This window comes from Protopterus annectens, chromosome 7.part1, assembly GCF_019279795.1.
Source record: "Protopterus annectens isolate FY-2018-M chromosome 7.part1, PAN1.0, whole genome shotgun sequence".
Classification (NCBI taxonomy): domain Eukaryota; kingdom Metazoa; phylum Chordata; order Ceratodontiformes; family Protopteridae; genus Protopterus; species Protopterus annectens.
This window is the reverse complement of record NC_056740.1, coordinates 284,025,393-284,051,906: the sequence shown is the minus strand read 5'-3', so window position 1 is coordinate 284,051,906 and position 26,514 is coordinate 284,025,393.

Sequence of the window (26,514 nt, the reverse complement as noted above, 5' to 3'; positions counted from 1 at the left end):
ATATGTACTGTTGCTGTTGTACACATGGGGGACTGTTGGTGGGGATATGCAGACACCTATGAGCGGTCTCACTCATTTCTTACCACTTTCTGCTGTTCTACATTGCAGGGGTGTGTTTATTCTGAGAGCTTTGCCCTCAGACATGCCCCGTGTACTAGTACACACTCCGTGTAAGCCTAGGAGCTCGTGCAGCTTGCCTTATTACTATGCGTGGCACACTGCCATCCTGCTCCTAAATGGGTGCTTCCATGCAGGATTAAGCTAGTCCTGCACAGAAGTTTAGTAAATCCGGGGGAATGTGTCCAGTGCAAATATTTTCTGGAAATACCTTTCATATAAAACAAGAACTTTTTCAATATGTCCAAGACCACAGGCTACTCTTTATATTTGTAAATGGAACATATTAATGTACTTTGACTTTTACTACATTCCCACAAAGAATGTTATTTTATTTTTCTTATGTTAACTTTGAATTAATTTCCTGTTTGTGAAATGTATTGACTTGCATTACTGTACCCCTGCATATAATCTGTAAATTACTGGAATTGTTTGCTCATTTGTGAATTATACTGAACTATATTACAATGTTTCTGTATATAGTGTAACATTGTAAATGTATTACCTTCTCTGTGCCTTTACACCTGGGCTGAGTCTGAAACAGGTCCTTGTGGATTAGTGCTGTACCCCCGTCAACAAATCAAAATAAATAAAATAAAATAACTGCATTATGCAATAAAAATAAGGATAGATAGTTGCAGATTCACTAAAGGTTACACAGTCTGCTAAGACCATGTGGATGCTGCGCCGTGACATGCACACTGTATGCTGTGGCGTAACACGCACACAGTTGTGCACCATTTTGTATTCAGTAAGCAGATCTACATGATGTGTGGAGTCGCGCAAACACAGTAAACATTGTGGCATGCTAATTACAGCAGAAGCAGCTGAATTGTAGGCTAATCAACCAATTCATGATGAAGGAGCTATTCAACAAGCTATAAAGAAATTGTGTAGACTCAGTGTAGGTTTTCCCTGTGAATTCCAAAACCTACTGGATTACAGCCAGGAAAACTAGTTTACGTGGAAACAATGTTAGAAGCTGCAGTTGCTCTTATACATGTGTATGTGCAACAGGCACAAGTTTATGCTATTGCTGCTGCTAATAGACCTTGGTCAAAAAGGAGAATGGTATTTAGACCCCTTTTAACTTATCATGGTCTGCATGATATGGAAATTGTAGAGAACTACTGAGTGGATAGAGACACACTACAGGAACTCTGCAACCTCTGTTGTCCACAGAGCAAGGGCAGACCAAGGGAAATCAATACCAGTGGAGACTACATTGCAGAATATTAGCTACAGGAACCTTTCAGAGGCCAATAGTGGATATACTGGGGATATCACAGGTATCAGCATCCAGGATCCTAAATTAATTCCTAAATATTATGATACAACATGCCATTGATTACATACAGTTTCCCTGTACATCCAAGGTCAGAGCTGCAACTATGCAGAATTTCTACCCTAGCAAGGTCACCATACCCACACACACAAGTGAGGAGTCAGAGGGGGAACCACCAGCTACTGTGGGTGTAGATAGACATAGGAGTACACACTATGCCCTCGCCCTGGCCAAAAGGCAATGGATAGCACACATGCTTAATACCTAAAACGTGCATCCTATGCAGACACATACAATAACATTGATGCCAGGCAAAACTCACAATCATTGCTTACTCATGTAATGGCTATGTACTTCTAGCATCACACAGACTCAACCCTGAAATAAAACACTTATAACTGCTGGACTATCAAGGTAAATATTGAACATGGAATATGACAATAAATGTTTAAGGAAACAAATGAATGGCAGATCCTTTCATACTGTTACTTGCCAATGTAACTAAGTATAAGGTGTGCGATATATGGTTGTTACATTTGTAATATCACACTCACATACAAACCAATGTGTAGTCTAAAACAAGGAATACCAAAGGAGTACTGTATTATTTACCACTGACATACCAGGATGGCTACATCATTGCAAGAAAAAAAATCTTGAAACCCAACTTTTGATGTGGACCCCATAAATAATACTTGGCTCCCCCACACCCAAAACAACAGGAAAATGACAGTTTTACAATCCAATGAATAACACATAATTCACTTGCTATACATCCCTTTTACACAATTCTCACAAAATCTGTACAGATTTACAACACAAAGTTCTATTAAATATGATTGCTGGGAACCTCTCACTGCACCCAGTACTCCCCTAGAGGTGTCTATGGGCCATCTTAGAAGCATGACACCCCTGTGTTATTGACAAATTAGTACTTTACATTACCCTGGAATAAGATAGAAGACCAGTTTTAATAATAACACTTGTATTGTGCCAAGAGTTAAGTGTAAGAAGTGCATACAGATAACAGTGTAATCCTCTAATATATATATATATATATATATATATATATATATATATATATATATATATATATATATATATAGTTTTCTTTGTAACATGTAAACAAATCTAGCATGTACCTGAAAATACAATTATACCTTAGCAACACCAGAAGCCTTCTGTGCAGATAAAGCAAAAAAAATATCAATCCTCTGTGTTCTACAAATACTCAAGTGTTCTCACCTTCAAGTTCCCTAGCAACATGGTTACCTTGTTATGCTGGAGATTCAGGCCTCTGAGCATGATAAATATGCAAATTAGGCGTGAACTCATTAGAATTGATGAATCCTAAACTTTTGGCTCCATGTTGTAGATGTAAACTAGAGTAGGCACTACATTAGTGCTTGTTGCTTGTGGATTGCAACTGTAAATGATTACTGGTAGGGAGGAGGAATACACAACAATTCAGACTCCCTACCTGCAGTGGGTGTGTCAGCCAGGATACACTTACAAGGTTTAGAAGTAATTGTAGCAAGCTTTGAAATGGAAGTGAACAGCACATACTTTTCTCAATTTCATTGCACTAATAACCAAACTCTCCTTCCTTCAATGAAAACTGTATTTTACCATAATGTAATATTGCCATACATATTTATTTATTTATTTATTTTTATTTAAATTTGTTGACTGGGAGTGTCCGACTGGACGTAGGTCCATTTTCAGCGGAGGCCCAGGGAGAAAAGCTCCACAGTAAAATAAACAGACAGTAGTTACATTGGATAATATTAAGGACAATGATACAAAATGCCCCATAGGCTACATGTGTGAGAGTACACCAAACATAAGAGAAGAATGATCACAATACAAGGAGAAGACAGAGCGGCACTGTTGCAAACAATGCTCATAAATGGTTGTGTGGTCCATCATTGCACTAAATATGTAAGCAACATATGTACGAACAACTGAGAGTGTATAAGTGTTATATGTTTTTATAATACTGCAGTGGAAGCAGGACTTGGTTATATGTACAATGATTTTCATTCCTGATACAAAGCTGTTTCTGTAGTAAAGCGAGAAAAGACACCATTACTGTCATTTTTAGGTTCAGTAGTCTAACAGTTCCAATCCAGAGTTGTGCAGAAATCTGTAATGTGTGTTAAAATGTATTTTGTAATTTTTTTCTTTTTTTAATGTAATATTAATATTTGCATATTGTGCGACTTTGCACAAACACAGTAAAATGGATGAATACATTAAATTTAATGTTAAGCTACATGTATGATAAATACTGCATAAATTACAGCTGTGAATCATGTGTGTGTGTGTGTGTGTGTGTGTGTGTGTGTGTGTGTGTGTGTGTGTGTGTGTGTGTGTGTGTGTGTGTGTGTGTGTGTGTGTGTGTGTGTGTGTGTGTGTGTGTGTGTGTGTGTGTGTGTAGCACACCTAATAAACATTATGAACCACACAGTATATAGTATCTGTAGGTCCTGGTTCATGTCTCACTTTTTTCTTTTAATGTTGAAACCTAATAAACACTTGTCACCAGAGTAATGCATGTTTAGCTTTGCTTGTCACATTTATGTGTCACTTACCTTTGCTCAAACACAGTCTAATGGCTCAGACAATAAGCAGGCATTGTCAATTTCAAAAAGGATACAATGATACCTCTTTTGCTTTCTATCTCACAAACCAGCTAAGTGACATTGCTTGACTCTATACAGCATCTGCAAGTCTAGAATACCTGCAGACAACAAGAAGACACTTTTCAATTTCAAAACTGATACAGTGCATCATAAGTGTTTTTTCCACCACACAGACATGCTATTTGGTGTTGCATGCATACATAGTAATGAATGTGAAAATATACAGCTGTTGCCTAGTTGCTCCTGTGGCAACAGGTGAAAGTTAATTAATGGCTGCAGTACAGATGAGCCTGGATTCTAATACAGCAAAGCCCAATGACTCTTCACGTCCAATGGCATGATGTGGTTACCTCTGAGCTATACTGTTTAAACTCATTGCACTAAGGAAACACACAGTTAAACTAGAATCCAGGCACTCATATTAAAAATTACATTTAAAAAAATCTTTATTTCTTCTGATGACTGTATCAATATGTAACTCTATATGTGTACTGTTGACAGAAATCATTTCAGAACTGTTTGTTTTTATACAAGACTTCATTGTAGTCATTCCCTGTCACATTACAAATAAGTAACGTATATAATTATCTAATTAGATTCTGAATACATATTTAAACATATTAGCTAGAGCTGGGTTTGAACGCTGCATCTTCTGGACTCAAAATAAGAGCTCACTGTTCTTACAAAACTGCTACCACAGAGCCAGCTAGGAAGCAGATCTGTTTCTTCTACTCAGTACTGTCCAAAGTGATTACTTCTGCAACTCTCTGCTTAAAGTGTGTGCAGGAGGAAAGTGAACTGATACAACTTTTATAATTTTCTGAATGAAACAGACACCTGTGTTTGCTTCTCTTAGACATCCAGTGATGATGTCATCCACTATAAATTGTCCAGCAGCATTATAAAACTTAGACTTGTGCTGTGGCACTTGCATTAAGTAGTGTGCTTCCTAAGTAGTTAGGCAGGGGTTATTGTCTGACAGTGGGCATTGATGTGTGTCTCTGTTCACTTGGTTGGCATTCACAAGACCATTTTAAACCAGCATGTGAGACATTGCTACTACCATCTTTGTCTCACCAGACACTGCTGATGTTATCTGCTATAAAGTGTTGTCAGACAGTACAAAAGGTAGACTTGTGCTGTGCTGCTTGTGTTAAGTAGTGTGCTCTGTGAATAATGAGGTAGGGGGTTCTAGTCTCAGTGTAGTCAACTGATTTGGGTGTGCCTTTAACAATCAGTATATTGACAATATTACAATGGCATATGAGTCCATAGCTATATCAGACACTCCTCAGAGCATCTTCTTCTAACATACACTGATGATGTCTTCCTGTATAATATGCACTCTGACAACATTCAAGACAAACGTGTGCTATGTCAGTAATGTTAAGTACTGTGTTCTCAATCTTCTTTACCAAGGTATATAGGGGTTCTCATCTGACAGCAGAAAACCTGAGTGTATATACATCCAAATACTACTTTTAAGACAATTTTACATAGAGATGTGACTCCACATCCATATCAGACATTCCTACCAACACGTTCTTCATAGCATAAAGTGATGCTAGCATACTCCAGAAAGTGTACTATGACAGTGTTAAAGTCAGGCATATGTTGTGATGTTAGTGTTACATTGCATGGCATTCATCTTCTATACCTACCCAGGTCTAATGTTCAAATCACACACAGTCTACTGCTGTGTGTGTGAATGTGTGATTGTTGGTACATTATGGTCATTGTATGATCTTGTGAATCACTTTTCATTTCACTACCACTTAGGAGAATCATTACCATAGACCGATGCATCAACCATCCTCTTTTTTCCTCTGGCCACATGACATCCATCCTGCAGAGGAGTGGATGATGTCTTCATGTCAAATAAGTATATACACATCCTCCCATGAGCCTCTGCAAGTCATCTTCAGACTACTGCATGTATGATTACTAATTCTGCCATGGAGTGGTGCACATGTCCTCTAAGGGCAGTAGCAGTAGGTAATGAAATCCAACAAATAGACACATACACACAATATTCTTAACTATCTTCCATCATATTGATATAGGGAGTTTGTTTTAAATGGAATAATAATGGCTAGGATTTTATGTGATGTTGGCCATTAGCCTAATAATGTCCTATGACCCTATGAACAGTTGGCATGTCAATGTTGCTGTCATGATGTGCTATGTTGAGGTGTGGCTGTACAGTATACCTACACAGGGTATTACAATTTGTGATGTGAACTAATGAATTGATGGCCATTGCTGTCATTTCATTACATGCTATTTGTATAAAAGCTGTAGTAATATGCCTGCTGGAAAATGTTGGCATGATATGCTACACTTTTATATACATTGTATGCTTATGAGAACATGTGTTGTTGTAGAGCGGTGCAGAGCAACCTTCCACACAGTTCACATTCCACCACCACAGTGACACTTGCAGTATAGCGCAGGTGTGTATGTGTCTACATACCAGTATGACAGAGGGAGATACTGCCCGTACAGCTATCTGTAATTTTTGTAAATATTTATATGTCATTTGTGAATATCAACATGATTCATGTAAGATATTTGTGTGACAAATGTATTAGAACTGTATGTCCAGTGTATATCAAACTGCTGGTACAGGAGTGCATGTTGAAATAGGTTTTTGCAAAATGCTTAAAATGTAGCCACAACATGCCCTACTGGAATAGACCAGAAATGTACCTGCACTATTGTAACTGTTTGGATGTACATATTTTAACAGTGGCAACTGGAATACAGAAGATCAACTTCAGAAAAATAGCTGAAATGAAATTACTTTATGGCCACACAATAAAAATATGTTACCTTTCAGTTTCAGTGCAGTAGGAGAAATAATGTCTGTACTACAGAAGTTTTCTGTATTGTCTTGGACGTGTTTTACTGCTACCTCTCAGCAGTGGGGGTTTTGCCTGGGATAGTCAGATGACAAGAAATTATGTTATTCTGCAAGCTATCCCAGCAATAATATTTTAAATATTAATTTAAGAAGTCTCTGAGAGAGAAAGACTGCATTCTGTATTCTGTTTTTGACCTGACAACATCAGCTAGAGGATCTATTCACCATATCTGCCTTGATGCCCTAATTAAGTAAGTGTACTAGGGTATAGTAATTCTCTTAGATATACTCAGGAATATAGCAAAGCTTAGCTTAGATATTTTTTTCTTTATTTATTTCAGACTGTCCTATAATGTTGTTTTAAATATTTCTTGTGATTTTGAACTCTGATGTTACTGTAAATGTATATTCAGCATTGTCTTGTTCTTTTATTATTTATTATTAAATATATTTAAACCTTTCATTGTGGCTGATCTGTCTAGAGATATTAAGGTCTGAGAGTACTTGCATGTTTATTTGGTGACACTGTGTAGGCCATTCCTAATAGCCTTGCTCTTGGTCAAACTACCATTTATATTGATAGTAACATTACCCAGTAACATTGGACAATGTTTGTTAAGGGCCTTAAAGTAGCTGATAAGGAGCTGGCTGGTGACAGTAATAACTACCTTATAGCATGAAGAAAAGGGTGTATAGCTAGTAGACCTGTGCCAGCCTTTCCCAAGTGTGTGTGTGTGTGTGTGTGTGTGTATAAATCAAAACACAAACAGTGTGTGCATCAGCTATTTGAGCAGGGACACAAAAGACTGGTTGGACAGAGAGGGTGCTGGAGGTCTTAGCTTGGCCACTCAGCTGAGATCTCAACTTTATAACTGTGCCTGTGGGGAGTCTTATTATGGATCTGGAGAAAGAGGGAGAAACCAGCCCTGGACTGACTGTGGTCTTTGTGTGCTCTTAAGGGAAATTTTACTTGATGCAGAGAACTGCATCTGGAAATACTGTGTGTGCACCTGTCATCTTCCCAATGTACGTCCTCCACTGGTGTTATTGGTGAGGCTTGAGGTTTCTTGATTACTGGTCCAGTAGTGGAGCATCACAACCAGCATTAAATGTTCTGTGAAAGACAGCAAAATAAATTCATATTGAATACATGGTCACATAAGTCTTGTTTCATACACATGTTGTTATGCTTTGATATACACAACAATGTAACACATGTTTGTATTCAATTGCAACCTTGTGAAATTCATTGCTTGTGCAGGTGTGTTGCTATTCACAGGGATTATTGAGGTGGTCAGCAGCACCATTGTGTGACTATTAGTAGTTGTGTCAGGAACTGTTCTGCATGAACCACAAACAACTGATCTGTAATGTGTCATTTATGGCATCAATCCACTCAAACACAGCTTTCCCATGAAACACATATAGGCATATGTTGTGCAACTGATATAAGTATGTGACATTGGTACAGTTGTTTGACAGTGTGAATAGTACCAGTGTGTGGAATGCGATGAATGACCAAGGTTGTATTTGGAGGTCTTTTCACAACTCATTTATTCCAAAAAATATGAAGTGTTAAGGCGATTATACAGCTAAGTACAGATCTATATATGGATGCTACCAGACATACCCAACCAGAGAAAATAGACAATCTGCTAGCTGACAGGTCACCCCCCTGTCACCACAGGCCATCAGCCAAAATACACATGCAAACATTACTCAGTTTTTAATCTCAGGAGGGCAGCTCATCTGTGCACTCTCTAAAGCTAATTACACAGAATCAATGGGCCATGACAACAACACAAGTTGCCTATAACGTGACTCAAAACATGGACCTAGCAGACATGGTTGGAACCATACTTCAACACAGCCTCCAGACAGCTTATGTTCTCATAGAAGGGTGTACAGCAACATGTATCTATCTGACTGGCAGGATCATCACCTGATGCATGAATTATAGCCCCATCCTGACTCTCCTCATCTGTGAGGTAGGCCAACAATTCATCATGGACCTTCTCTAAAAGGACATAGGTAGTATGCTGACTGTGTACCAAACCCATGTTTGACTTGTTAAGGCTACATTATATCTGTTAAATCTGTTCGATGTCTTCAAGAAGGTCACCAACGACGTGCATAATAACAACACAATCATTTTGCATAACTTGACCTGGCTAAAGCATCTGACACAAATCCACAGTCAGGTATTAAATAGAAACTGTCTCAAGTAGACATAAACACCTATGTCACCAAGTAGGTAGACAACTGAATCACATACATGATAGATAAATATAATATGTTGAAGTATGTGACTTCACCTCTATCAAGAGTCCAGTGACCAGGTTTGTACTTCAGAGTTGCATGCTAGGCCCTTTCCTGTCCATTATTTGAGTCTCAAATATCATAACTGACTTACACATTCTTTCTCCAAGCAGCTTTGTGGAGGATTGCAAATTTTGGACAATCATTGAATCCAAGTGTGGTATTGGTATAAAGGACACAGTATCAATGCACACAAAAGATTGCTACCACAGCCATGGAGATACAGTAGATGAAGAAAAATCATGGGGGACTGGTACCATTATGAAAGCAAATACCCAAGCTAATTACAATATAGACATCACACCCCTATGAGCAGACCAAGTGGTATATGACCTGTGTACTCAGGTAGATGGTATTTGGAATGTCCACCAGCATGTGCCCACAGTGGTGACTACTCCCTTGTATGTAGCATAACTCCTAAGCATGTGCAAGACATCCATATCACTGGGCATTATAGTTCCATTGTTTTCAGCCCTCATCATGTACAACAATTGAGTACAATGCACCATTTTGTATGTAGCCCCAAACACATCTTCCAGGGATGAGTTACTCAAGTGAACCACTTTTGCCAGTGTGCTCACACGGATTCACTTCAGAAGACTGAAAACCCACAATCTCGAATCCTATAAGACTGACACCCAAAATCCTGAAAATCCTGAATCCCAAAAGACTGAAAACACACAGGATATAAATACTGACTATATTCCATTATAAGGACACATAGAGAAACAAAGACAAGACAAAGCATATTAGTTTTCACCAATTATGAGCAGGGGGCAAGCCCCCTAAACCCCCATGTGGGGGGCTGCATCCCCCACACCCCCTGCTACTTAAATATATCAACTCCAAGATTGCACTTCACTACACTAACATGAGTTATGTTGTAGTATAGCAAGTTAGAAGGGAACATTACTAAGGTTACAACAGGCAGTCATGAAACACGTCATGGTATGTTCGCCATTTTTTCTGTGGGGTGCGATCTTGGAGTTGATATATTTAAGTAGCAGGGAATGTGGGGGGTGCAGCCCCCTGCATAGAGGGTTCAGGGGGGGGGGCTTGCCACCCTTCTCATACTTGGTGGAAAGTAATATGCTTTGTCTTGTGTATAGTCAGTGTTTGTATCCTGTGTGTTTTCAGTCTTTTGGGATTCAGGATTTTGAATTTTCAGGATTTTGGGTGTCAGTCTTATGGGATTTGAGATTGTGGGTTTTCAGTCTTCTGAAGTGAATCCGCTCACAAACATCTCTCCATTGATATGTCACCTTGTGTGATGGTTATATAATATACAATCTGATGAAATGAAGAAAAACTACGGCCAGAGATGCGGGAATGCCGTTTATTACTAATTTAAATGCTAAAAATTGTGAACATACGTTTTTCGTCCTTTTCAAGTGAAGGACTATATATATATATATATATATATATATATATATATATATATATATATATATATAGGTGATTCTATCATCATCTATACACATTAAACACCAAAAATAATAAAATATTGTGATAATATAGTAATATTATTCAAAAATATTATTAAAAATAATAATAATATTAAAAAATGAATAATAATAATATTAACAAATATGTTTTGTATGTATATTAGACCTACTTATGCTTCCAAAAATCCAATATGAATCCTTATTGTACCACTAAAATACTGTAAGATAGTGCTATATAAAACACCAATAATGGAATTACTCTCCACTGTTTAAACGTATTGATGCATATATTGATATGTAAATTCATAATGATCATTTAATGTTGTTATTGTATTCCTTCCTACTTAAAACCAGGACCATTCATACAGGTATAAGGTTTTTGTACTTTAGTCTATCTTTATAAGTTTAATATTATATTTTGTTTTGATATTTAATATTTAATATTTGATCTTATAAACAAAACCTACTGTCACAGATCTTTATTCACCATAGATTATTTTATCTTTCTAGACTTTTTAACTTCAATAAACACATAATAGAACATTTTTCATTCATATTATTATTATTTTTTAATAATATTTTTGAATAATATTACTATATTATCGCAATATTTTATTATTTTTGGTGTTTAATGTGTATAGATGATGATAGAATCACATATATATATATATATATATATATATATATATATATATATATATATTTTTTTTTTTTTTTTAATGTAAATCATGAAATGTATCGTTATATATATGCATCACATGTATTAATATGTGTGGGTTGATTGCAGTCTTCATTTGAGTGGAGATGTCCCTTTAAAAGGGACGTGATGTGTTTTTTTAAAGGATTTTGGCGCAATTTTTAAATTGAATAGGAATAAATGCAACTGTTTGAATTTTTAAATGTGATTCAATTTCTGAAGAAGTCCTTCACTTGAAAAGGACGAAAAACGTATGTTCACAATTTTTAGCGTTTAAATTAGTAATAAACAGTGTTCCCGCATCTCTGGCTGTGGTTTTTCTTCATTTCATCAGTTTGATTAAGTTTTGGTGATATAATATACAATAGTTGTGTGATGATATGACTATTCTCACACAGGAGGTGTACACAGCTGCATATGCCATATGATGTAGATATGTGAACTGTCTTGTCTTTGTGGTGTACATGTAGTGATACTCCCTCTTCTTTCACCTGTCCTCTTCCCCTGTGTTCATTCCTACAATTCACGTGTGTGGCCCTTTTCGATACACACACTTCCCCCAAATATATTTCTAATGCAGCCTATGTACCCCTGCTGATCAGTGGCAAAACCTTTATTGAGTATATCTAAAACAGGTTTGCACACTACTCTGCATGGAATACACTTTCATATAATGTGCTGTAACTGTACATATTGCTTTATATTACACCCTGGTAGTCATTGCGGCTTACCACACAATCCTGCAGACCTAGTTTGCCTATATGTAAACAGATTTGCCTGTCTGCATGCGTTTGTGTTGCTTTATATGGTTTCCTGCTGCCGGTCACAAAACCACACTTGTATTCATGTAAGCACAATGTGTGGCATGCATATGCTATTAGCACTGCTGCTCATCGCACTAACGTAAATTCCATGTTGGCTTTGCACTAAGCTTTCACGGAGTTTATTGAATCCTCAGTATAGACTAAACTATATTGTGAGTACATGGATCATAGAATGGCCACACAAGTGCATTAAAATTCATTCGAGCTGCAGGTATGAAAATGGATCAACAGTGCATTTAGCTTAAGTGTTATTTTCTCTTTGCAGTAATACCTAAAACTCACTTGTTTAGTTTAGGATGGACACATGCTCATATAACTTCATATTAAGCATCAAATTCATTCTCTATGACTGAAGGGTTACAAAGGTGCCACAAGCAGTGTATTTTAGGAAACCTACATCCATTTTCTCATGGGTGTAGTAAGCCTTCTGTTCTAGGTATTATGTTCTCCATTCTTGTAATTCTAAGTCTAGTGACTGACTGGGCTGTAACAGATGACAGGTACAGAAGAAGTCAGTGATAGTCTGATAATCTTAGTAATAAGGGCAGGTCAGCTATTAAGGAAGATGAGACAGTCCCAGCAAAGTGCTGTTTAAAAAAATCATAAATAAAAAAAATATATATTAATCCTATATTTTATAGCTGATTAGCTAAGTTGGTGTGCAGTTTTATAACAATATATAATAAACATGGCATAGATTTGCAAAAACATGCCCTGAAATATAGCCTTAAATGTGTGTTTCCAACCAGAAGTAGCTTGTTGTATAAAAAGAAATTGTGGAAGTCTTTTAAAACAAACGTAAAAAGAGGTTGTAGTAAAGTAGCAGCATAACCTAAAGATTCTCATCATTTGCATGGAACTGATTCTGCACTACTGGTAAATTAATCTGAAGGTCAGCCAGTAGGGGGAACCTGGTGACAAGATACAGCATGAGCAATTAGGTTGTGGAAACTAAACTTTGAAGTTGTTAAGTGGGCAGGATTATTGCAAACTGTTTACACTCTGGAAGTAAAATTAATGATTTATGTTGTTTGAAAAGTGTTATAAACACAATGAAAAGCAAAAAAATGTAAAAAGTTTTAGCTATAGACACTAGAATATTATTAATGTTAACACAGATAAAAATCTGGCACTAGACTGTCAAACTGAAAATCTAGCAGGCCCACACAACAGGCAATGAACTTTATCCATTTTTTAATAATTTTCTCCAAGGCAATATTTCATACTTGAAATGTTGCTGTTTGTATGTCATCTTAACCTCACTGTTATAGGTAGATGAAATCAGCAAAGGATACAGAACATATAAAAACATAGTAAATCAAACACAGGAATCCAAATACCTGTAGCTGTTTTACTTAACCTGTCATTTATCAAAATAAACGGCATTACCCCCTACAAATTTATACATACTCTCAAAATGGAAAGCCTTGCCTCTATAACACAATTAAAGCAAAATGTATTTAAAAATCTGTCTTACATCAATATATAAATCTATATATCTCATATAGATGCAGTTAGGCCTGACACTTTTTCAATCTGGATGGAAAGTGTATGAAAAACATATGCTGGCAGATGAATTAACATAATTAACTAAAGAACAATGGTGATGTAAAATAAGAGCACAGTCAGGCCACTGACAAAAGAGGTAATACACTTTGCAGGTCTGTTAGTTAAATAACTTTGAAATGACAACTGACCACAGTCTGAAGGTGTAACCTATGATCTTTTGCCTTTCTTTAAGTGCCATGTTGTGAGTCTCATAGATCTGTGGAAATTCTGAGATTCAAATATAGACTTGCAAGGTCTGTACGTTTTGCAGCCTGTGTCCTCAACTAATATGCTATGCTTCTGAAGAAGTGGTTCAGCAGCTTTTGCACCCATTTTTGTGATGCTGGTAAGATCAGAAGAGTATCAGTTCTCGCTTCACACGCCAAACATGAAGTCATGTTCCAGTATGACACTGCACTCACTTACAAATGAAGGGGTTTCTACAGACCTAAGGTCCATCAGTCCATCATTCTGATAAGACATCAGACTTCAGTATTATCCATCCACACTGGTGATAATTTAGATGGAAGTCAAACACCCCTTGGCCTTTAATGAAAAGAGCATGGACTTTTATCAATGATGCAAAAAAATAAATAAATAAAGTCAATGCTAAAAATGTTACTTCAAGAAAACAAGAAAAAAAGTACAGCAATTCTCCTTACTGCTCTTTCCCTTACTTTCCTCCCATCTAAAGTTTCCCCTCTTAATATAATTCAGAATATTTTTAAATTCACCTCTGCTGTCCCATATTATTTATTTGTTCATTTAAATTTGTTAACTGGGTAGATGGGCTGGTCATACGACTCTTTTCAACCACAATCCAGGTTTTATATATATATATATATATATATATATATATATATATATATATATATATATATATATATATATATATATATACAAATCTGTTTACACATAATATTAATATCCCTTACAATCATTCTAAATGTTCATCCCTATTAGACCCCCTCCTTTTTCCATAACCACCATCTGGTTTTACTTAATATTGTTGCTAAAGTCCCATTTACCATTAAATATAATTTGATTCTTTCATTCCATTTAACCCATAAAACATAAACTAACTTTGTATCCATTATTTTAGCATATTCTTATTTCTATTCTTATATTCACATTTAATCATATCTATGTTTATTTTATACACTTCTTTTATATCTTCAAAAAATATTCTAGACATAGTTTTTCTCCATAACATTTTTACTCTTTTGCATTTCAAAAACAAGTGTTCTGTGATTTTTTCTTCTCTACAATGTAAGCATATTCTATCACACTTCTTTTTATATGACATATTTCCTTTTACTAACAATTTATCTAGTACCAGTCTCCACAAAAAATCATGACATTCTTCTTTCTGATTACACCATTTGCTTATTTTTATAGCTTTATTTTTTTTAATCTGTTAGATTTTCCCATGGTTTTATACAGTAATTGTTTATCATTAAATTCTTATACCATACTTTTCTTTCTTTTTCTATATCATCTGTTTTTATTTTCCACAAAAATATTTTTCTTGGTAACATTTTATTTCTTCATTTATATAGTATTTTTCTATTTTGGTCTTTTTTACCATAGCTGCAATTTATCATACTTATATTTATACAGTGTTGCTACTAATCTCACATCTATTTCATTTATCCACTTTAACACTTGGTGCAAATTTAGTGAAGCAATGTATACCACTGGGTTAATTATACCTAAATCTCTTTCGTCTTTAGTTACATTTAAAATCCCATATAAATAAAAAAATAATCTGCAATAATTCCTATCAAAACCTGTTGTCAATATAAATACACTTGTAAGTATGCTATTTCCCATCAGTACTGAATTTATCAAATGTGCCTTTTTCAGAATGATAATTTATATGTTCTCCAGAAAAGGCGTTTGGTTTATTTCTTCTGTGTTTTTCCCATTGCATTTTACTTGCATCTTTATTCATAAATTTTATACCTAACACAGAAATGTCATTCTTTGTAAAATATATATCCCTGTCTTTAAAACATTACTTAAACCTTTACTTTTCTGTTTATTTAAAGCCATACCTATAATCTCTAGATACTCATTTGTTTAAATTATTACTTCTTTCATCTAAAGTTTGTTTTTTGCAATTATTATAATGTCATCTGTATATGTTATCATAACTGGAATTCTTAACCCTTCAGGTGTTATATACCCTGCCGCCTTCATTTTGTAATTTATTTCACATACTATCACATTTACAACTAATGCAAAGAGTATGCAACTCATTGGACATCTCTCTCTTACACCACTCTTAATATGTACCTCTTGGCTTAACCAGCCATTTACAAGTATTTTTACTTTATTATTACTATATGCTGACATATACAGTATAATTTCCTAACTTTCTCACTTATCTTATATTATTTCATTATTACCCATAAGATTCATGTCCAGTTGTGTCAAATGCATTATTGAGGTCTCCTATCGTGATTTTTGCTTCTTCTTCTTTTCTGTTCATAATATCATCTACAATTTTTCTAACTATCATTAATAATTCTTGACAACCCTTCCCCTTTATACTATATATGCTATCTTCCATAATATTTTCCATTTTAGTTTCACATATCTTTTGTATTATTTTCATAAAGATCTTATAATCATTATTATTCAGTACTATTGGTCTCCAGTTTTTTAATTCTCTTCTATATTGAAACCTTCACTTAACCATTCAATTCAAAATCTTCACATAATATATATTTTTTTGCCAATCCCTTAAAATGTTATACATTTCATGTACTATTCTACCCGGGCCTGCAGCTAAATCTATATTTACTTGTCTTAATATTTTATCTAGCTCATTTAAAAAAAAATCCTTTTCCAACTCTTTATTCTCTTTTTCTATTAATGTTTTTACTTTCAATGTTTTTTTTCACTGCCTTCTTTTTTTCTTTAAACATTTTTTGTACATATTGTACTATGCTATTCATAATCATTTCCTGAGTTCTTTCGATTTCTCCTTTTACATCTTTTATTTCTGTCATTACACTACATCTTAGGACCATAGGATCATAGAAGGTTACTAGACTGCTGGCCCTGGGGGCTCTTGCTAGCCTAGCCAAGAGTTTCTCCCCAAAAAAAGAAACCACAATCAACACCTGTCACCACTGTCATTGAGGGACACAGATGGAACCTCTAGGACAAATTTGTGGTTTCCCATCCACTCATCAAGGTTGCGCTTAATGAGGGTTAGTGATGTACTTTGTTTGACATGTATGGGGAGTCTATTCCAGAGGTGGGGCAACCTCTGGGAGACAAACCTGTCTATCCAGCAGGTTTTGTTAATGTCACATATTAGAGTTAGGCCTTTTGACAGGGTAATGTGTGAGGAGTTAGACTTACAGATATGGAGCATCCTCTAGTAGGGCAGGGTCCGAGAGTGCCTTGTGGGCAAGACACAGATCACCTCTGAGCAATCTGTATGATACCAAGTAGAGTGATGGTGATTTGAGCCTGTCCACATAGGACAGTTGTTGGAGGACATGGATTCTCTTTGTGAGGTATTTCTGTGGCCTTTCCAGTTGGTGCAGGTGTTTGGAGAGGTACATACCAAATGGGGTGTTGTACTCAATTATTGGCCTAATGAGGGAGGAGTACAGAGAGGTAATAACCTCCTTTTTTCTGGATGCAATCATTTTACTTATGAGATGAACTAAGAAAAAGGCTTTTCTGACCACTGCTGCTACATGATGGTTGAATGTGAGATTGTTGTCAACCTGTGTACCCAGGTCTCTCACCCCAGGTTGTGTGCTTAGAGTGTTGCCTTTGATGTGGCATACAGTAGGGGCTGTGTTTTTGCCAAAAGGTATGATAATACATTTATTTTGAGTTTAACTTAAGGCCATGACTTTGGCACCAGTCATTTGTTGCTGTGAGACTCTCTTGTATTATGTTAATATCATTTGTGGAATCAATGACAGCACCCAACTTACAGTCATCCACAAACTTGGATAGCCACAAGCTTTTTGTCTTTGCCTGGACCTCTGAGAAGTAGATAGCTGGGGAACACCACTAGTGACAGGTCTACTGTCAGAGGTAGAGGCATCTATTCTGACCTTGTGGGTCCTATCAGTGAGACAATTAGCCATGCAGCTGATGAGACAGGGATTTAAGCCAAGTTGTGTTAGCTTTTCGATGATGCCTGAGTGGGGGATTGTGTCAAAGGCTTTGGCCAAGCCAAGGTAAGCTGTATGTACTAATACATATCTGTTTATTATTTGTTTATTTTCAGGACAGTAATAAGAAGCTCAGCTGAATTGAATTTTGGTATTGGTTTGTTGTAGTGGGAAGTGTGGCAGTTGGAAAATATTAATGCAATGCCAGCATCTTTCCTTTGGTCACTTCTTATTTACTTTTATGTACTAGATGGTGCCAGTGTGCAAGTTTCATGGTTCTCATTTCAGATCATTACAGTATAGATATACTAACAGCTTATATCAACAGATACTGCATAGCTTTCATCAGGAAATGTATGTGCATTAGCTTCTCGTGTTTCCCTTGGGAATGTTCAAGTTTAACAGCAGTTTATATATTAGCAAAAGCTACAAGGTGTACAGCAATGAAAGGTATGTGGATATTTTTGTCCATTCAGTTTTTATTATGTAGAAAATATGTTTAATTTGTGATATGTTTACTGTTTTTATGTTTTATTCTTGCTGAATTGTGATCATGTACAACCAAAATAGTTTGTTATTTGTTTATTCAGTTCACTGGGGTAATAAAAGCCTTGATTTTTTTTTTCATAATACAGTATTTGCAGTGATTTCTCTCAAGCTGGTAGCTTTCTTTGTACATATATATATATATATATATATATATATATATATATATACATATATCCATATTCATGCATATGCAACTCCATAGTGAGACACACAGATGTCCATCTCACCAGACTGGACAACGAGAGGGTCACAGTCAGCTGCCTTTCAGGTGCCAGGAACCTATAAATCACACATGCACTCAAGTCACTCAACAAGTACCGTTATGACTCTGTCATAGTCCATGCTGGAGTGAATGACTCACGATACACCTCTCTGGAGTATATGAAGTATATGGAGTATTATGGAACTCTCGGATTATGTGTCCCAGACAGGTATATCCCTAGCCCTAAGCAGTATCCTACTCTCAAGCAGGATGATGCCACAATATAAACAAAAATGTATTGATTTTGGCAATTGTCTCAGCTTCAGGTGTCAGTCCAGGGGGATCCAGTATTTGTCAGCTTGGGAGAGTATGGTAGACAGACCTTTCTGCTTTGCTAGAGATGGTCTGCACCTGTCCCCCATAGGTTTTAAGATACTGGCAAAGTCCCTTGCTTCCCTCATAGTTATTTTTTAGACAATGTAAAAACGACAAATTTTCCAGTGTAACAAAATCTAACCAAGACAAACTCAGGGTTGTGTCACTTAATGCTAGGAGTTTAATCATGAAACTGCACTCCATGGAAGCACTCCTCACCTTGAAGGATGCCAATGTCTGCACAGTTATCAAAACATACTGTTGTATACTGTGGTTTTATTGCTTGCCTTGGAAGGATGTTGCTTTGATTTTTGTACTGGACTTGGTGTTTTTCATTTATAAAGTATTTGCCAACTAAGTGTCGCCTTTGTCTTGCAACAGCTGCCACTTTTCTTAGTTATCAAAACATGGTTCAAGGCCGCTAAGAACACCCCAGTCATGCAAGGCTGCAATACCTTCCACACATTCAGACCTCAAAATGAGCATGAAGGAACAAAAGGTGGAGGTGTATCCATCTTCATTAAAACCAAATACACTTTGAGACTGGTCAAACAGCCTGACTCTCTCTAACTACTCCATGTCCAATTAACTAAAGGGAAAGTACCATTCCACATCACTGCTAGCTATAAATCCCCCACCATGAACCAGGATAAGCACATCGCCTAGCCTGATTTACTGGAATCCCTTGTCGTACAGCCCAACACCTAGTTATGGGAGGTTTCAACTATCCTTCTATAGACTGGGAGACATACACAAGCAAAAACATGCTCGCCCAGAGGTTCCTGGACTTTGTCAACACAAGTGCTCTGGAACAGATAATCTGCACCCCCACTAGGGGCTCTAATGTTCTGGAGATAGTACTCACCAACATGGGGGTCACTGTACTTCCTCACATGTGATGCTCTCCCTGGTTAGGTCAGACCACAAATCAGTCTTGTTTGAAGTAACTACTAGAACTGACACACTCACAGGAACAAAAATTATAAAAAACTTCACCAAAGCTAACTACATTGTAGTAAGTGATGGTATAAAAAGCTTCATACCACCCACAGTTGCAGACACCAATGATCACTATGCAGAAGTGTACGCAAATGCACTGTACAAACACTAAAGCAACTGCATAAACTCTGCTATACCTGACCAGATCAAAACCAGGTCTTCCTGTATAAACAAGCCACCATAGTGGACTTCAAGTATAAACAGATTGTATAACAAACTGTTGTCCAAAAGCAAGAGAGATATCACTATGCAGAGGAAAAGTTCCCTCCTAAGCCTAAACAGGAAAATTAGAAATCTTGTAAAGTTTTCTAAAGCAAATTACAAAACTATAATGCCATCCCTAGCCAAGGATAATCATAAGGCATTCTTTAACTACATCCAAAGTCTAAAAGGGAATGCCCATTTAAGTGCCAAACTGGTTGTAGATGGGATCACTCATACTAGACTGGAAGATATTTCCAACCTGCTAGCTGACAGATTCAGGGCAAACATCACCCCCTATCCCCACCTACCATATCCCAAAGCATACCTGACACCACCCTTCCACCTAGTATCTCTATAGAACAGGTCATCTCTGCATGCCCCAAGGCCAATGGAATCAGATAATATCCCATGTTGTTTAGTAAACAATCTAAGACAAGACCTAGAGGACCCATTTGGCATTCTCTTTAATTGTAGTTTGAGAACTGGTTATGTTCCTGCAGAATGGAGAACAGCAACAGTAATCCCCCTACACAAAGGGGGGTTATCAACTGATCATCAGAACTACAGACCCATAAGTCTAACCAGCTTCATCTGCAAGGCCATGGAAAGAATAACCAAGGACCTTATCAACAAGGACATAGGTGACCTCCAAACGCTGGACCCAACCCAGTTTGGCTTCATTAGGGGGTGGATCATGCTTATTAAACCTAGTAGACTTCTTTGAGAATTTCACCAAAGCCATGGACAAAGTTAAGACAGTACACACAGCCTATCTTAACCTTGCCAATGCTTTTGACACAACTCCACCTCTGGCATCACTGAGAAACTCTCCCAGATAGGGATACATGCTTACATTACTAGATGGGAAGCCAAGTGGCTCACCAACAGAACACACCCTGTCAAATTTGGTGAATCCACCTCCACCAGAAGAACCATCACCAGTGGAGTACCACAGGGGACTGTTCTGGGCCTCTTACTATTTAGCATCTATTTCTCAGAAGTCTAGGCCAAAGTAGTTGGCCTTTGGCTCAACTAGTTTGCTGATGATTGCAAACTGTGAGCAATCACTGAGTCCTCCAATGATGTCAAAGTATTACAGGAAGGGCTAAAACAAATAAATTTTTGGTGCCAAAGACATGGCCTAAAATTAAATGCAAAAAAAAATGCATGATTATTCCCTTTGGCAAAACCAAATTCCCTACAAAGTACAATATTGACAGCACCCACCTAAGTTCCAACCCAGTAGTTTCTTGACTTGGGAACACAGGTTGACAGCAATCTGAACTTTGGCCACCAGTTTCCACAGTGATAAGGAAAGCCTTATATGTAGCGCACCCCATAAGCAAGGCCATAGCATCCAGGTCAAGGGATGTTATAACTCCACTATACTCGACCCTCATCAGACCACTAATAAAGTATAATGCACCCTTCTGCATGTACCTCACCAGACACTTGCAGCAGCTGGAGAGACCTCAGAGGTTTCTCACTAAGAAAATACAGGTACACCAAACCATGACCTACGTGGACAGGATGAAAGCCCTGTCAATTTACTCTTTATCTTATAGGCTGCTGAGGGGTTACTTGTGCCTGGTCTATAGGGCAATCTTCAACCCTGCCCTAATTGAAATGCTGCACATCTTCAAGTCAAATGGCTCAAGAGTCACTCACTCTAGTGATATCATCCTAGTTTGTAACATTAACAAATCATGCTGAAGAAACAGATATTCACGTAAAACAGAGCTTCTCACTGACACTATTCAAACGCAACCTAGATAACCTGGGAAAGCAAATTCATCCCTGGGGTGGCACCCATGTCCTCATGGACAGGGGTAGCCGGTGTTGATCACAGATCCACTCAGTTCATAAATTTGTTCTGTGAACTACCCAAAAGAGGACAAATGGGGATAATTGGGATTAACATGGCTAACCTTTTGAAGGCTCTTGGGCCGCTAGCCTAGTAAATTCTTAAGAACCTATATGTATGTGTATATATATATATATATATATATATATATATATATATATATATATACATATACATATTGTGATGTGGATATCCCACCACTGCCAACCAATAATCGTGGAGCCTCAATCCTCACCGCTCATAACAGTGGGGGACGTACACTGGGAGTATAACAGGTACACACAACATTTCCAGATGTAACTATCTGCATCAAGTGCAATTTTGCTTAAGACCACACAGAGACCACAATCATTCCAGGGATGGTTTCTCCGTCTTTCTCCAGATGCCCAATAAGACTCCCCACTGGCACAGCTATAGAGTTGAGATCTCAGGTGAATGACCAAGACAAGCCCTCCAACACTAACTCTGTCCAAACAGTGCTTCATGCCCCTGCCCAAGTAGCTGACACACACACAGACACCCTTTGAGGTTTGATTTACATATGCACACACCTGGGAAAGGCTGGCACAGGTTTACTAGCTGTTCCCCCTTCTGCCATGCCTATAGGGTAGCTACCACTGCCAGCAGTCAAATCCTTATCAGCTACTTTAAGGCCCCTAACAAAGGGTGTCCAATCTTACTGTGTAATATTAATATTAATACAAAAGGTAGTTTGACCAAGGTCAAGGCTATTAGGAGTGGCCCACATAGTGTCACCAAATAAATATGCAAGTACTCAAAACTTAAATGTCTCTATACAGATAAGCCACAATGACAGGTTTAAATATATTTAATAATAAATAATAAAAGAATAAGAGAATACTTAATAGAAATTCACAGTGACATCAGTTTTCGAAACCATGGGAAATATTTAAAACAACACTGAAGGACGGCCTGAAATAAATAAAGAAAACTATCTAAACTAAGCTTCACTATATTCCTCACTGTATCTAAGAGAGTTACTATAGCCTAGAAATTTACTTACAGAGAAAGGCAGATGTGTGATGAATGGTGTGGTTCTTGTCAGGTCCAAGACAGAATACAGAATACTCTGTCTCTCTAAGAAACTTCTCAAATTAGTATCTCAAATATTACTGCTGGGATAGCTTGCAGAATGACATCATTTATTGTCATCTGACTCTTTCCCAGATGAAACCCCTACTGCTGGAAGCTTGGCAGTATTTAGTGTCTACCTGTGAAAATACATAGATCTCAGATCCTTGGCAGATGCTGGAAGTCATAAAACAATTACATTCTTCCACATTTCACCCTAAAGACAATACAGAAAGCTCCCTAATACAGGTATTTTGTCTCCGGCCTAGCCTATAAAGTAATTTAATTTCAGATATTTTCCTAAAGTTTGCTGGACTGAGGTAACCTCCAGGTTCCTCTGTTAAAATATGCATTTAAACAGTTACAATAGTGCATGTACATTTCTGTTCTTTTCCAGTAGGTAACACTGTGATTACATTTTAAGCACAAGCACTTCATAAAATACCTTTTAAACACATGTCTATACAAACCAGTTTGATATACACATGCCATACAGTTCTAATACATTTGAAACACAAGCATCTTATATAAGTCATGTTGATATTCACAAATGACATATAATTATTTACAACATTCGAGCTAGCTATGATGGCATTCTCTCCTTTCATCACAGTTCTCCCCCTTCAAGGACTCAAGCTAGTTTTTCAAGTGACCCTTGAGAAACATTGCTTGAGAGGGATGAGCCTATCTGTGAATACATTACCCCATTCCCAGTCTTGAGATCCCAGCTGCCTTTGCATTGCTGAACCCAGTACAGTGCTGCACTGTCATATCATATGCCTGCAGTCCTAGGCTCCACCATTGTAATTTATGATTTTGCTGGCTGGCTCCCTGTAGCCATAGCTCCACTTTACACTCCTCCTGCCTTCTTCTGCAAATACTTAGTGCCAGGGTCTCCCTATCATGTTAAGGTTTCATGGTGTTAACATGGTGCAGTTTTTGTCTCTTCCTCATGCCTTGCAGTTCTACCATGTAGTTAACATCGCTGACCTTCCTTATCACTTTGAAGGGTCCCTCCCATGCTGCCTGCGGCTTGTTGTGTCTGATGGGTATGAGAACCATAAGCTGCTGCCCCACAGCATACTCCCTAGCTCAACAATTCCTGTCATACTAAACCAGCAAAATAACGATGGAAACAGTTGCTCAAAAAAATCCAACCAAACACAAAATCCAAGTTGAGCAAAGCAGAGCCAAAGGCTGGTAGAACGTACCACTTCTTTATGGCACAAATCCAAACACTCGACAGCACATTAACGCTTTACAGAAACAACCAGCGTTTTCGTTTCGAATGACTTCTTCAGATGAACAGAATGCATATCATACAACACTCCCAGCTTTATATATAGTCAAGTTAATTATCTAAAATTATTCAATAAACTAATGAAGTAATTGAGTAATTAATATTACCAATCTTTTTCTTTTACATGCTTAAAAACCTAACCTAAAAAGCTCCATATTTTGTTAAAAACAATCCTAAAAATACTATATCCTAAATAATATTAATCTTCCTAATACATTTTAAAACCACATAAATACTCTTGTAATACTCTTACTAATTAATAATAACATCTTCAGTTTCCTAATACATATTAAAACCACATAAAAACTCTTATAGTACTCTTGCTAGTTAAATAATAAATTTATAATTTTATAATAATAACATTTTCAATTTAATACATCAAAAATAAGTCAGTGAGAATAACAGTTTATATCAATATTGGGTGTTAACCATGAAGGAATAGGAAAAATTACAAACAGGAATCATTAAACAAAATTCACATCATTTGAGCACCTAAAGTTTTGCTGCTCTCATCTTTAACACTGGGGCAAGGGAAACCATATAATTTAAACCTGGTGGTTTATTAGCTTCCAGGGATAATTGCCACACCAATTCTTTATATTCTATAGAAGTTTCCCATAAACCTCCCCTTACATCCTTTTCCACTACTTCTAAAACAAAAAAATTAAAATTTGATTCCGGACAACAAATTTTATGTCTGTAAAGTGCATTAGTAGTGCATTTTGTTTTTACTTCATAATTATGCTCATATATTCTGTTTTTCAGTTTTCTTTCTGATTTTCCCACATAAAACGCATCACAGTGGTCACATAACCCTATGTAAACTATCCCACTGGTTTCACAGTACGCAAAATGCTTGCTCTGGATCAGAAAGTCCCTACTACTAATATATATAGTCTCCCTAGTACAAATAAATGGGCATTGAGAACAACGTCCACACTTGTAAGTACCTACTTTTCCATTTTTACCTAAGTTATTCACATTTTTACCCTCCAAAATAGTTTTTAAGTTCTTCCCCCTTGTATAAGTACATTTTAAAGGGAGAACAAATATGCTTTCAAGTTCTGAAATTTCTTTAAATCTGCTCCATTCTTCCTCTAAAATTTTTCTTATCTTTACAGCTTCACCACAGAAATCTAATACAAAATTGCTTTCTCCTTCATATTTTTCTAATTTTTCTAATTTTTCTTCTCCATTATTCCTTCCACATTTATCACCCAAAATAGGTTTAAATTTGTCATGTCTCCCTATTCTGACCTCTTTTTCTACTGTCTCTATCAGTTTATTGGGGTATCCTCTGTCTTTAAACATTTCACGTAACTTCATACACTCTTCATTAAAATCTGAATCTCCCAATGTCATTCTGCTTCCCCTTACATATTGTCCTTTGACAATACCTTTTTTCTGGTGGTAGGGGTGGGCACTATTATAAGCTAAATAAGAGTTCGAGAAAGTTTCCTTCCTAAATATTTTTGAAAAGAAACCCTCATCTGCCTTCCCTATAGAAATATCGAGATAATTTAGAGTGCTGTTATTAAGCTGATAAGTGAAATCTAGAAACTCAGTTGATTCTGTAATATATTTAAAAAATGCCAAAAATTAATTCTCTGATGCCACCCATAGGAAGCACATGTCATCCAGATAACGCCTATAAAATTTCCAACAATGAGTATATTCAGAATTGATGATATATTTGTCCTCCCAAGCGGACAAAATAATATTGGCATATATGGGGGCACATCTTGCCCCCATAGCTACCCCTTTGATTTGCTTAAAAAATTCACCTTCATAATGGATGTAATTATTAGTTTGGACTAACTCCATCAACGTTAATATAAGGTAGAAATCATTGTTGCTAAACTTTCCATATTTTATTAAAGCCTCTTCAAACCATTTCATACCTTCACCATATGGTATCGAAGAAAATAAGTCAACTATATCTATGGTAATAAAAATAATACTTCTGTCATACATCTCATGTGTTAAATTCCATAAGAAATCCCAAGAGTCTTTAACCACACCACACCCTTCCATGGAT